Source organism: Macaca mulatta, chromosome 4 (genome assembly GCF_049350105.2).
Source record: "Macaca mulatta isolate MMU2019108-1 chromosome 4, T2T-MMU8v2.0, whole genome shotgun sequence".
In the NCBI taxonomy this organism is placed as follows: Eukaryota; Metazoa; Chordata; class Mammalia; order Primates; family Cercopithecidae; genus Macaca; species Macaca mulatta.
This window is the reverse complement of record NC_133409.1, coordinates 121867211-121882676: the sequence shown is the minus strand read 5'-3', so window position 1 is coordinate 121882676 and position 15466 is coordinate 121867211.

Genomic DNA, 15466 nt, shown 5'->3' with positions numbered 1-15466 from the left:
TGCTACTGCACTCCAGCCTGGGTGACAGGGCTAGATTCCATCTCAAAAATAAATAAATAAATAAAGCAAACCCCAGCCCTAGAAATGATGGTTTTTGTTCCAAGATAGTACTCAAAGTACTTTTGATTGTTGAGATCTTAGCAGCACGTAGCGCAACAGTTCATTTACACATTAATCATTTTAAACCTGACATTTGGTTTCTTGTAATGTTATGGCTACTCAGCAGTAGCTAATTACTCTAGAGCACATTATGAGTTCTGAATGCTTTTTTTTTTCCCTTGGTAAAGAATGTTCAATCATATCTCCCGCCTCTTCTTGTTCACCAGATTTTAGTATTACCCACAATGCTTCTTTAAAGTAGCCTTTGGTTTCTTAGGAAGTTAACATAGAAAGCAATCAATTACAACTATGTGCATATACAATAGAAATAAATCTGATCCTAAGTAAAGCTAATATTTGCCAATGTTTCCACTGATAAGGAAGCCAGGTCATAGAATCTGAATATAGAACAAATTTTCTCTTTATTGAGTGCTTTCAACAGAGGCCAAAGTAAAGCATTTTCTGAGGTTCAAATATTATATACATATGCATATATATAAAAATACACACACAAGTATATATAAAATGTAATATAAATATGTATTAATATATGTGATTGTATATATAAAATATGTATATATGAATTTAGTATAAAAGTAAATATATTTTTAGGGAAATACATGTTATACTCACATTGTAATCAAGACGGTGGTTCAGATATTTGTATGTTTGTCTTTGGAAACAAATAAAAACCCAACACATGAACACAATTTTGCTGACTTAACATTTTTTGCAAATGTTGTTTAAAGGTTTCTACTTTCCTGGTACACTATTTTCAAATGCAATTTTAAAAAGCTGTTATGAATGCTTACTTATTTTGGACTCATAAAAAGTTATCTGCCCAAAATATTAGTGTTAAGTGCATGAAGCATAAAATGACTTCAGCTTAGTAAATCTTTTGCCCTATTGTATATGTAGTTCATTACTTTTTAAAACTGTGAATTTTCTCTGTGCTATCACTAAATTCAATTCTAGAATAAAAAATGTAAGGAGAACTAGGTAAAGAATCACCTTTGTTGGAATTTGAGCAGCTATTTGCTGCTATATTCTGTTTGAGTATTTATTAGTCATCTTACATTAATTTATAAAAAATTTAGTCTTACAAGCTTCTACTTAAAATTCAATAGACCTACAGTGAATGAAAACAATGACATAATGAATAATGAAATGAAGCCTTATTTTAATGAAGGGATTCTTCCTTAGTATTTTTTGGCATTTGGGGGACATTTTGTTACATTTATTGTAAAAGAAAGAAGAAAAGGGGAAAAGAAAGAAAAGCAGTCTATATAACACAAAGCAACACTACTAGAAAAATGAATAAGACATGAATCTAATGCTGTTGGAACTCATTGTCTAGTGAGAGATATAGTTAACCCTTCACAATAAAAAGTGATAAATGTGTTTTTCACTGCTATGGGAACCATAGACCTAGAGCCCAACCTCCAGAGAAAGTTCAGGAGAGCACACTTCTGATGTCAGTATTTTGGAAACTCTGGGCGAGCAGGTGCAGATCATTTTAACATATCTCATCTGTGTTTGAATTTCTAAGACATAATACTAATGATCATTTGGGTTCCACTCAGCATTTTCCAATTAAATGCACATTTTCCAAAATATTTTCATGTCCACTAAAACTAGTACTAGATCTGATTGAATTCAATGTTTAAATGTGTTAAAGATGAGTCTTCTTTTTTTATTACTATAAATATACTTTAGTTATTTTTGTTTGCAACTGAAACTCTGGGAATTCAAAATTAACATCCTTTCCAATGAGCTTCTTATAGGTATTAGAAAGTTTCAACCTTGTATTCCGCATTGTCCTGCTGTGCTTTGTCCAATGAACCTTTATGAGCCAGCTGCCATCCAGTTTCTCTCCCCTCCCTGTCCTTACCATCCCACCTTTTTGTCTTCACTCTCTGGCTCAGGCTCTCTCTGAATCTGATTAACAAGGAGCCCAAGCTAGAGAGGGACAAGGGGGTGTGTGTGTGTGTGTGTGTGTGTGTGTGTGTGTGTGTGTGTTGGTGGGCGTGGAGGGATAAGGGAGGGGCATTGGGGGAGCATTGCAGCCTCTCAGTCCCTGCCTACAGTGGAGAAGTTGAAAAATCAGGCACCTGGTTCAGTCTCAAAGTCAAAATCACCAAACCACATAAACCTTCTAATACTGAACATTGAATCTAGTGTGCAATTTTGCTAAAGGATATTGTATTTTTTTCATGTATGATGTTCTCCTTGTATTATTCTGGCTTCGGGTAGGCTGAGTGCCCAGCAGAGGTATTGGTAACTGTCCTATTCCAGAAAGAATTGGTAAAGGTAGGTCTCTTAACAAAAATATATGACTACTTTTACATACGATTAGTTCAGTAGCAACATCACATGATGTTTCCTTATATTCTGACCTATATTTGTCAACCCCAGTGATGGGCCTACAACTTAGTTTGCATCTGCCTGTCACTGAGAACATGATACAATTAAAAATTGCTCTACTTTTTATAATTTCCCTGGAGCATTTCTCCCTTACTTTTGTTACCATATCACATTTTTATCACATGATGTTACTTATCAATTTCTATCATAAACTAAAGGTATTTATATGCATCCTTTGTATTATCTGCTAAACTGTAAACTGAGAGCAAGTTGCATGTCCAATTTTTTTACAAGCTCAGCATTTAGCATGTGGTATACATTAAGAACATATAGATGCCCAGTAAATATTGGTTAAATAAGAGAATGAATAAATTAACATTCTCTTCCTTTCTATAATCCCATGATGACTCTGCTTTTGGTTGCTCTTTAATTTGGCATCATTAACTCTTCAGTATTTCTACTGTATTGCTCTCACTGTAGCACTTCCATCATTTTCACTCTTCCAGGCCATGGGATTTTTCTTCACTACATTACTTTAGTAAGTGTTGTGCTAAGATGACACAAACATTTTAACAACTTTGTAAGATGTTTCTAATGTCACCTTTTATGAACACAAAATGAATTGTATAGACACTTGGCAGATGAGGCACTTTTAACCAAAACGAGCTGAAGATACTTTCTGTATTTTGGTAGTATTATCTGCAATCTCCCCAAGTAGGAATGTACTAATATTTAAAATCAAGAGGAAACTATCTTGAGAGATATTTCATTATGTGTGAGTGAGTAAAATGTTTGGAAGGAGGTGATCAGTTTAATTTTAATTGTAATTTTCATTCTGTCACCCAGGTGGAAGTGGGAGTGCAGTGGTGTGATCATGTGGCTCATTGCAGCCTCATCCTCCTGGGCTCAAGTGACACTCCTGCCTCAGCCTCCTGAATAACTGGGACCAAAGGTGCATGCCATCACATTTGATTAAGTTTTTAATTTTTTCAGAGCTAGGTTTTCGCCATGTTGCCCAGGCTGGTCTTAAACTCCTGGGCTCAAGTGATCCTTCCACCTCAGCCTGCCAAAGTGTTGAGATTATAGCCATGGGTCTATAATATCAGATTATAGACCTGGCCCTGTTTAATTTTTTTTTTTTTTTTTTAATTGAGACGGAGTTTTGTTCTTGTTGCCCATGCTGGAGTGCAGCAGCACGATCTTGGCTCACCGCCACCTCCGCCTCCCGGGTTCAAGTGATTCTCCTGCCTCAGCTTCCGAAGTAGCTGGGATTACAGCCATGCCCCACCACAGCCGGCTAATTTTGTATTTTTAGTAGAGATGGGGGTTTCTCTGTGTTGGTCAGGCTGGTCTCGAACTCCCAACCTCAGGTGATCCGCCCACCTCAGCCTCCCAAAGTGCCGGGATTACAGGTGTGAGCCACTGCTCCTGGCCTAAATTTTTTTTTCTAATTAAAAAAAGTTAAAGATTTAAAAAATATATACACTTAATAAATAACTATGTAAAATGGCTTAAAATGGAAAGTAAAATATAAAGTACTCAGCTGCCCAGCCTCTAGTTCTTCTAGTAATTACTGTTGTAACTCCATAGCTCTAAATAGCTTATTACTGTAGATTTATCAACTTGGGATAATATATAATATATATTGCTTCCTAATACAAATCATTTTTCATACTTATCAATTTTCCCATCCATACCTCTTAATTAAATCATTATTTTATTTCCATTTGTGAGCCTCCATTACCAAGTATGTAAACTTGGGCAAGTTACTTAACCCTCTGTGACTCAGTTTTTGTTGTTTTTGTTTTTGTTTTTGAGACTTGTTGCCCAGGCTAGAGTGCAACGGTGTGATCTCGGCTCACTGCAACCTCCGCCTCCCGAGTTCAAGTGATTCTCCTGCCTCAGCCTCCCAAGTAGCTGGGATTACAGGCATGGGCCACCACGCCCGGCTAATTTTGTATTTTTAGTAGAAACGGGGTTTCTTCATGTTAGCCAGCCTGGCATCACACTCCTGACCTCAGGTGGTCTGCCTGCCTCAGCTTCCCAAGTGCTGGGATTACAGGCTTGAGCCAACACGCCCAGTGACTCAGTTTTACTGTCTCTCAAGTGGACAAAAGTCTTTGAATACTTAGAGGGATTATTGTGAGGATTAAATGACTTAATGCATGTAAAATGCTTAGAACTGTGCCTGGCACATAATAAATACTGTATAAGTAATTAGTCACTGATCTTGCTTTTCTTTTAATGGCTACATTGATAAATTCACATATTCTTAAACATTAGTATCTTATTCAGTTTAACTAGAATATATTGACTCCCTGTTTTGTAAACTACTCTTGCATTTTCCTTCATCTCTCCTCCTGACCTTGCACCTCCCAATTTATAAGAAGTAAGTAATTAATGTAATTAAATGAATTCATTTAATTCAGCCATTTATTCGGTTCTGTGACAAAAATTAACATTTCTCTGTTTTGTGTAGAATGATTTAGAAACTTGAAACCCTCTCAAAAGATAGCATTTACATTTTTATGACAACGTTAATATTGTTTACTACAGAGTAAAGTAGAATAAGGTTATACTTTGTTGTAAGTCCAACATCATTACCCCATACCAATCAAAAAATAATGTTCCAAACGTCAAGATAAAATATTTTCTCTTCTTACATTCAATTGCCTATTCAATCATTCCGTATTTTAGTTTGCTTTATATTTAACTCATCAGTTTTTTGGATTTACAACAGTATTAGTTTATATAAGTTCCTACTCTATGTGATTTTTTGTTTGGGCAACTTTTCAGTAACATTTCTATTACAAGTATTCATGAAGCGTCCCAGGAGAAAGTTGAGAAGCTTAAAAAAGCCACATGCAAAGGACGGGTGACAGAAGGGCAAAGGGGGCGAAGCAATCACTCCGTAAACCACCATTTCTTATAAAACCTTTATTGCTTAGTGGTACTTCTGATTGCTTTTCTTTCACCTTGCTGACAAAAGAAACATAACCCTTTACTCTATGTGAAGATTATCCAGCCTGTAGAAATTACTATCTGTTGCAGGACTGTTCCAGGATCCCTCTAATTTCCTGCTTCCATCTGGACAAACTTTGTCTTAATTTTCCCCTGGCTTAGCTTCATTGTTTCCGTACTTTCCTCTTTTTCACGTTTATTCCTTGTTCTGCTAAACTATATATTCAAATACTATCCTCAAAAAAGATGATTGGGAGATCATCTTTCTGAATTCTTGCATGTCTAAAAATGTATTTCTTTGTACTCACAATTGTCTGATAATTTGGGCATAAAATACAAGTCCAAAATCACTTATTTGAGAAGTTTATAAGCACTTTTCTTCATTGTCTTCTCATATCCATTATTGCTATTTAGAAGTTGACAGTTAGATATTCCTTACTCTGTAAGTGAACTTGGATTTTCTTTCTGGAAGCTTTTAGAATTTTATCTTTATCCTTGGTAATCTGAAATATAATGAAGATGTGTGAACATATTTTATTTTAGTTTTCATATAGCCTACTTGACTCTTTATAGGTATTTTTAGTTTAAAAACTTATTTGTTTTCGGTCCTAAGAATTTTCTTCCTTTAATAATTCCCTCTCCTCTATTTCTTCAATTCTTTTTTCTGAAGTACAAATTAGATCAAGTGTTGGAGTTCCTAGATTGAGCCTCTATACATCACCTTTTCTTTCATGCTTCCCATCTTCGTTTTTGCTCTTCATTCTAGAGACTTCCTTGCAGTACTTCTATTAATTTTTTTTTTTTTTAAGATGGTGTCTCACTCTGTTGCCCAGGCTGGAATGCCATGGAATGATCTCAGCTCACTGCAACCTCTGCCTCCCAGGTTCAAGCGATTCTCCTGTCTCATCCACCACGCCCGACTAATTTTTGTATTTTTAGTAGAGACAGGTTTTCACCATGTCGGCCAGGCTGCTCCCAAACTCCTGACCTCAAGTGATCCTCCTGCCTCAGCCTCCCAAAGTGCTAGGATTGCAGGCGTGAGCCACCATGCACAGCTCTATTGATTTTTTTTTTTTTTAACATTTGTTTTTGGTTTCCAAAAGCTTTTTTGTGTTTCCTGATGGTTCATTTTTCATAGTTTTTAGCATAGTTTTTTTTCTAGCAGAGTATCTAGCATGGTAATGTGGGTACAATATGACTTCTAACTTTTCAGAGGATACTAATAAGAATTTGTTTTATCAATGTTATAAGTTATCTTCTCTTTCTCAAATTGGCTCTGTTTCTGCCCATTTTCGGTTTGTTCATCCTGGCCTTTTACATTAAAATTGATAATTTTCCTCCTATTTCTGGGGATATATAGATATGTCCATTTATACTTACAAAATAAAAGATAGGCTAGTCAGTATCAATGCTGGCATGAGTTTCTCCAGCTGTGTGTTTTTTCTCCAGCAAGTCTCTTCCCTAGCTAGCAGCAATATGTGTGTAGATGAGTGAGGTGTATTTCTTGGCCAACTTTATTTATTTGGTCTTTTAGGTAGAAAGCAAGAGGACAGGCTGGGCACGGTGGCTCACTCCTATAATTCCAGACTTTGGGAGGCCAAGGTGGGCAGATCATGAGGTCAGGAGTTTGAGACCAGCCTGGCCAACATGATGAAACCTCATCTCTACTAAAGAAACAAAGTTAGCCAAGCGTGGTGGCAGGCGCTTGTAATCCCAGCTACTCGGGAGGCTGAGGCAGGAGAATCGCTTGAACCTGGGAGGTGGAGGTTGCAGTGAGTCGAGATCATGCACCTGGGCAACAGGGCAAGATTCAGTCTCAAAAAAAAAAAAAAGAGAAAGAAAAAGAAAGAGAGAGGACAGTGTGGAGAACCAACAACAAGTCAGAATGGGAATGCTGAGACTTTGTTCTAGGATACAATTTTTTGTTGTTTTTGAGACAGAGTGTCATTCTGTTGCCCAGGCTGGAGTGTACTGGCATGATCTCAGCTCACTGCAACCTCCGCCTCTGGGGTTCAAGCAATTCTCCTGGCTCAGCCTCCCAAGTAGCTGGGATTACAGGCAACTGCCACCACGCCTGGCTCATTTTTGTATTTTTCATAGAGACAGAGTGTCTCCATGTTGGCAGACTGGTCTCAAACTCCTGACCTCAAGTGATCTGCCCACCTCGGCCTCCCAAAGTGCTGGGATTACAGGCATGAGCCACCTCGCCTGGCCAGAAGCTCATGTTTCATGTTATTTTGTCAATAAACTACCATCCATATTCCATCTTCCAAAAATTCATTGAAAACTCTGGTTAACTAATCAGCCACCTCCCATTTTATTTAGTGCTATAGGGTTATTTCCTTTGTATTTCTTTACTATCATTTCAACGATATTGATGAATAGAGGAGCATTAAGTAAGTATACTCAAGTTATTAGCTTTCTTTATTCATTTCACAAATATTTATTAAGTTCATATGAGGTCAATATTAACATGAGATTGGCTTGTTGGGTTTGTAGAGTTTCTCACTCTAGGAGACCATTTTTCTTCAGTAAGACACGAAGGACCCTGAAGCCTACCCCACAACCACAGCTCCACTGACAGAAAACTAAACGGAGCTGATTGACTGTATGCCAAGCCAGCAGCTAGACTCCCTCTCCCTTCCACTCTTAGGCTTTTTTAACTTTCTCTTACCTTGCTTGCCCGCCCTTTCCAGTCTGGCTTCCTATTTATTCTTAAGATTATCGAATAAATGACAAGACATTAGGGAATCATTAGGTCACATTTGAAGGAAAAAAAGAACCTAGAGAGTTTTTTAACAAGAAAGCTGTTTTTGGCCAACAACATTTTCCCATTTTGAGTATAGGAGTCGAATATGGAGTCTTTATGGAGTACAAGGAAGATAAATCAACCAGGTCTGGAACAAAGGTTTGGCGGGGAGCTCCAAAGAATCATCTCTGCAATAAACGGGAGCTATTCTTTCATACTGTGGATGACCTGGAAATGGAAGAGCCTATGTAGAATCACAGTCCAGTTGAATCTAGTGGAATATCCAGAGAAACTCAAGACTTGAATTTGGTTTTCTGTTGTCCAGGACTTACAACAGCCCCAGACACAAGTGCTAAGTCTTTCTGGAGGAGAGTATCTTCAAAACATTTCGATTTCAATCACAATGCCCAGCAAACAGATAATCAAGCCTCTCACCCCCAAATTAGTCTCGGTGAGCAAAAGGCAGGCCCTCAGAGACTTTAGATGTAGGAATTACCAAATGCAGACTCTAAGAACACTATGCTGACCATTTAAAAAAAAAAAAGTCAAGACTGAAGATATCTGCAGAGAATAGAAGATTATGAAATACCTGAGGGGCTGGGTACGGTGGCTCACGCCTGTAATCCCAGCACTTTGGGAGGCCGAGGTGGGCGGATCAAGAGGTCAGGAAATCGACACCATCCTGGCTAACACAGTGAAACCCCGTCTCTACTAAAAAATAGACCAAAAAAAAAAAATTAGCTGGGCGTGGTGGCGGGTGCCTATAGTCCTAGCTACAGGGAGGCTGAGGCAGAGGAATGGCGTGAACCTGGGAGGCAGAGCTTGCAGTGAGCCGAGATCGCGCCACTGCACTCCAGTCTGGGCGACAGAGCGAGACTCCGTCTCAAAAAAAAAAGAAAAAAGAAACGATGCCTGAGGGTAAGTGTGAAGGATGGATTAGTCTTTCAATCTTGAGAACGTAACAGGAGAGGAGGTGTACCCCTCATGGGCTTGGAAAATGATATTGTAATTAATAAAAAGAACTGACAGAATTTGAACATTTACTGTATGCCAACTGTTTAGTCTGCTAAGCCTGCCATAAGAAAATATCACAGATTGGGTGGCTTAATGTAAGAGTTAGGAAAACAAACTGTTTTTCCTATTTTCACACACTCAACACAGCATGGAAAACTGATACCATACGTAGGAGGATTTTCCCTCACACACAAAGGACTTCCTCCGTGGACACCAATTTAGGCATCCTATAATCCAATTAATTCAATTCTAACACTATCTACTGGAGTTTCAGTTAGACCCCACAGAATTTTTTTATTTTTTTATTTTTTTATTTTTATTTATTTATTTTTTTTTTTTTAGACAATCTTGCTCTGTCACTCAGGCTGGAGGGCAGAGGTCGACCTCGGCTCACTGGAACCTCTGCCTCCCAGGTTCAAGCGATTCTCATGCCTCATGCCTCAGCCTCGTGAGTAACTGGAACCACAGGCATGCTCCACCATGCCCAGCTAATTTTTTTAGACCCCACAGATTAAGAGCTCAGTCCCACAAGACTGGCTTCACTTGAGGCATCAGTTACAAGTCCCAAGTTGTGACTTGTACTTCTGACCAACCAGCTATAAACTGGGATTCCCATGACCAACTCCTCTGGTTCAATAATTTGCTAGGACACTCAAAGGACTCAGGGAAACACTTTAAGTTTACTCATTATAAGAATATCACAAAGAATACAGGTGAATATCCACATAGAAGAGATGCACAGGGAGGGAGAGGTATGGGGGAGCTTTCATACCCTCTCCAGGCACACCATCTTCCAAGCACCTCCACATGTTCAGCAACCTAGAAGCTGTCTGAATCCCATCTTTTAGGTTTTTATGGAGGCTTCATTACATAGGTATGACTCAATACAACACTGGCTATTGGTGATCAACTCAACCTTCAGTCCCTCTCTCCTCCCCAGAAGTTGGGAATGACACTGAAAATTTCAATCTTCTAGTCATACGATTGCTTCCCTTGGCAATAAGCTCCCATCCTGAGGCTACTCAGGAGCCCACCAAAAGTCACTTCATTAGAACAAAAGATCCTCCTATAACCCAGGAAATACCAAGAAATTTAGGAGGTCTGTGTCAGGAATCAGGATCAAAGACAAAATGCCAGAAGTAAAGACTCTCCTAGCACTCCTATCTACATGGGTTTTAGCAGCTTTAAGTCAGGAACTGGGGCATATATATATATATGTATATACACACGCGCATACATACATATATATTTCCAGTGTAACTGTATTTGGAATTAGGGCTTTTTGGAATTGTTTTTTATGTTCTCATGCAAACTATTCAAGCAAGATGGAATATCTGCTGTTACATATATAAAAGGCTGCTGGAACAAAATAAAGACTTTTTACCATACTTGGCAGATTACAATACTAGCCTGGCAGGACTTACTAACAACGAATGATTACCTGCAAAAGATGTTAATTGGCTGCTTAAGAATAAACCAAATTGATGTGTCCTGAGAGGGCAAGCATTTCTCACAGGGAACCCAGCATTAAGATCCTTCTGTTATTTAAATTCAAGGGAGATTTTGGAAATCATAAGCACGTAGCGAAAACTGAGAAGGAGATTAAAATATTGGAAGTGATTTTTTTTTTCTTAAAATCAAATTGGTATTCCTCTGCCACATTTTTAGATCCGAAGCTTAAAACATTAAACATGTTTGTATAAATTACATATATATATGTGTATATATATAATACGATTATTTCACACTTAAGCAACAAAAAGTTATTGTCTCACAGTTCTGGAGGCTAGAAGTCTGAGATCAAGGTTTTGGCAGGGTTGGTTCCTTACAAGGCCTCTCTCCTTGACTTGCAGATGGTTGTCTGCAATACCAGTTGTATGAGGCCATCCTTATGACCTCATTTAACCTTTAGCTCCTAAAAGGCCCTATCCTAAATACAATTACATTGGGAGTTAGGGCTTCAACATACAAATTTTAGGGGCACAAAATTCAGCCCATAACACCAAGTGATGTTCTTAGAGCTTTATAGTAATTATTTAATCTTCACAACAATCCTAGGAAATAGGTGCTCTTGTCGTTTCCATTTGTTTAGAGGAAAAAACCAACCCACCAAGAGGCTAAGCAATGTGCCTTATGTTATACAGTATGTCATTGTAATAACTGGTAAAGCCAGTATTGGATAGGAGGAATATGTGCTCTTAACCACTACAATATACTGAGAAGTAGAAGGTTTTGGGAGCTTGTGTTCAAAAGGGGGCAATTGTGCTGGACTCAAACGAATCTAATGTTTCAGAACTTCTTTTGGCTTAGAGGGTGGTGGTGCACATAAAGCACCTCAGATGTGAAGGAAGACCCTAGCCCAGCATCACTTTCCCTAGAAGGGCTTACTTAGGCACGAGCCCTACATCCTACCTCATGGTGCCCAGCAGTGGCAACACATTACTTCCCCTATTACCTGGTGAGTTAGAGACCAGTTCATACCAAAGTTTTGAAACATGGCTCCCTAATATCCAAGAAGTCACCTAAGTAAGATGCCCTTTACTTTCTGTGGTCTAAGATGCTACTTATCAGTCTCTCTGATTATTGGAGTAGCCAGATCATTGTCTCGTCTACTCCATTTTTATCTATTAGCTTCCAGGCCAGCTGCTGTTCTGCACTAATCTCCCCTCTTGGCTTTTGTCAGAGATTCATTCATTCATTCATTCAATACATATTATTGAACCACTACTATATACTTGACACTGTTTGAGGAGCTAGAGATATATCAGTGAATAAAATAGTCAAAGATCCCCGCCTTCAAATAACTTGCATTCTAGTGTCTTTTACTAAGAATTCTCCCATTGCTATTTGATTGGGCCAAAGGTGAGACTAGTGCATAGTGATTGGGATCAGGAGACCAAGTGAAAAATCCAGTTGCAAATATTTGATATACATTATGTATACAAATATTTAGAAAAAATATTTGGAAGGGTACACATTACATGGAGTAAAATTGGTAGTGAGGGCGGGAATGAGGGGACGTTTTCTTTTATAACTTCTTTAAGGTTTGTTTTTTTTTTTTTTTTTGAGACGGAGTCTCGCTCTGTCGCCCGGGCTGGAGTGCGGTGGCCGGATCTCAGCTCACTGCAAGCTCCGCCTTCCGGGTTCCCGCCATTCTCCTGCCTCAGCCTCCCGAGTAGCTGGGACTACAGGCGCCCGCCACCTCGCCCGGCTAGTTTTTTGTAGTTTTTAGTAGAGACGGGGTTTCACCGTGTTAGCCAGGATGGTCTCGATCTCCTGACCTTGTGATCCGCCCGTCTCAGCCTCCCAAAGTGCTGGGATTACAGGCTTGAGCCACCGCGCCCGGCCTAAGGTTTGTTTTTAAATCAATAAACATGTGTTACTTTTTTTTGAGACACGGTCTCCCTCTGTTGCTAGGCTGGAGCATAGTGGTGTGATCATAGCTCACTGCAGCATCAATTCCTGGGCTCAAATGATCCTCCCACCTTGTTTTTTCAAAATACTGGGATTACAGGCATGAGCCACTGCACCTAGCAAACAGTCTCTCTTATATTGGGACAAGAAGGAAAAAGAAAAGAGTGGATACAGATTATGTTTAGATACAGATTGAAGCAAATCAGATCAAATGAAGAAAAAGCTTTGATCAAAGTTCTGAGGAAAAAGCATAGAGTGAGGAGGCAAGGCAGAAAGACCTGAGTTCAAATCTTAACTTCATGACTCCTGGCTAAAACCTGTGCCCAGTTACTTAAACTTTCATATCTCCAAATGAGGTTAACAATCTTGTAGGATTGTTGAGGCACTTAAATGTAATAATGTGTGTACAGTGTTCAGCATCATTCTTTTTTTTTTTTTTTTTTTTTTTTTTTTTTTTTTTTTTGAGACGGAGTCTCGCTCTGTCGCCCAGCCCAGGCTGGAGTGCAGTGGCGCGATCTCGGCTCACTGCAAGCTCCGCCTCCCGGGTTCACGCCATTCTCCTGCCTCAGCCTCCCGAGTAGCTGGGACTACAGGCGCCCACAACCGCGCCCGGCTAATTTTTTGTCATTTTTAGTAGAGACGGGGTTTCACCGTGGTCTCGATCTCCTGACCTTGTGATCCGCCCGCCTCGGCCTCCCAAAGTGCTGGGATTACAGGCGTGAGCCACCGCGCCCGGCCGTGTTCAGCATCATTCTTAACAAACGTGGCTTGTTTTCTCTGTTAGCCCTTTCCCTGGCCTCCTGGACAGAAGTTTGTAAGAGTGTAATTCAACAGCAGTTATTTAACAGCTCAGCATAGTCAGTCTTGCTGTTGCTTTGGCTCTGACCTTGGCACCCAAAAGCTCCAGTGCATGAGTCCACATCATAAATTTCCACGTTACTGGTACAATATCCTATAAATCATTATCCTCTCTGGGACCAGGTTCCTATTCATGCACCTGCCCTTCCAGGGCTAAGTTTCTTACTTGGAACCTCATTTACTCCTGTGGCTAGATTCCTATCATTTCCCTATGATCACACTTTCAAATATCTGCTGCTGAAATTCTAAAATTCTGCCCATAGAGCTATAATTCAATTAGACAAAAGAATTTGTGGCCATACTCCCAAGTTCAGAGGCCAAGCCTTCATCTCTTGCATACTGAACTTGCGAGTACTTCAGAATATAACTGAGATTACTGATGCTCCTGGCATCAGATTTTGGTGGCCACTCCAACCACACTGATTTAATGCATATTTTGTAGTGAGAAGAGGTATTGTTAACTGTTTGCTTTATTGTAGATCCAACTCATTTTCCAGTGAGTCTCCTTGAGACAGTGTAAATCCCACAAAGGATACCGTCCTTTCCTTTGTAGTCCAGCCTTTGCCTTGGTTATAAGCTCAAATCTTCAATACCACTTTGGTTTTGACTTTTCTTCGGATAGCTGAATAGCTGAATATCTTTTTCAGCATTATTCTAGACATCCCTGAACTTGAGCAGTGATTCTGTGAGTACATAGGTTACTATCCTAAACAATAAGTCTAACAAGTTAGTAATATACAGTAAACATGTCATTTGAATGTATTGATATCTGAATATACACTTTAAAATATAGGTAAGTATCCTAAAAACAAAGTCCTCAAGGGCTTTAAATTTGGACACCTTATCAATTACTTAAAGTACAAATATATATTTATATAATTACAAGAGTAAGTGATGCGGTGATTAATGATGATTATAAAAGCTGTTAATTTAATGCACCAAGACAATTTCTAAGGACTTTCAAATATTAAACACAAAAGGTTATAGAGTTATGATTCATATCAATGTTAAAATAAAATGTTAGCTAGAAAACTTTAAGAAGAATAGTGTATCAATTTCGAGTCAAGAAATATTTACAAAAATTTCAAAAATAGTGTCAGACAGAATAATAGAGATTAGATTTTATCATCATCATAGTTCTAATCTTTGCAGAACTTTTAAAAATTAGAATTCATAGCATCAAAATAATCTTTAAGAATTGTATTTTAAATTGTGTTGTTTAACTTCATTTGTATTATGAGATTTTTGAAGAAAAAAATTCCTTTTGAGAATTTTTCACTTCTGTGAGGAAGAATTAAAAGTAGAATATTAAGTTGATCAACTCAGATTTTGGAATTGTTTTTTCATGTTCTCATACAAACTATTCAAGCAAGATGGAATATCTGCTGTTACATATATAAAAGGCTGCTGGAACAAAATAAAGACTTTTTACCATACTTGGCAGATTACAATACTAGCCTGGCAGGACTTACTAACAACGAATGATTACCTGCAGAAGATGTTAACTGGCTACTTAAGAAGAGACCAAATTGATGTGTCCTGAGAGGGCAAGCATTTCTCACATGGAACCCAGCATTAAGATTCTCCTGTCATTTAAATTCAAGGGAGATTTTGGAAATCATAAGCACATAATGAAAACTGAGAAGAAGGTTAAAATATTGGAAGTGATTTTTTTTTTCTTAAAACCAAATCTGTGCTCCTCTGCCACATTTTTAGATCCAAAGCTTAAAACATTAAACGTGTTTGTATAAAAGAAGTAGTTCATGAAAAAATATTAAATGTGGGCCAGGCGCAGCGGATCACATCTGTAATCCCAGCACTTTGTGATGCCGAGGCGGGCGGAACACAAGGCGAAGAGATTGAGACCATCCTGGCTAACATGGTGAAACCCTGTCTCTACTAAAAATACAAAATTTAGCTGGGCGTGGTGAGCACACCTGTAGTCCCAGCTACTCAGGAGGCTGAGGCAGGAAAATCGCTTGAACTTGGCAGGTGGAGGTTGCAGTG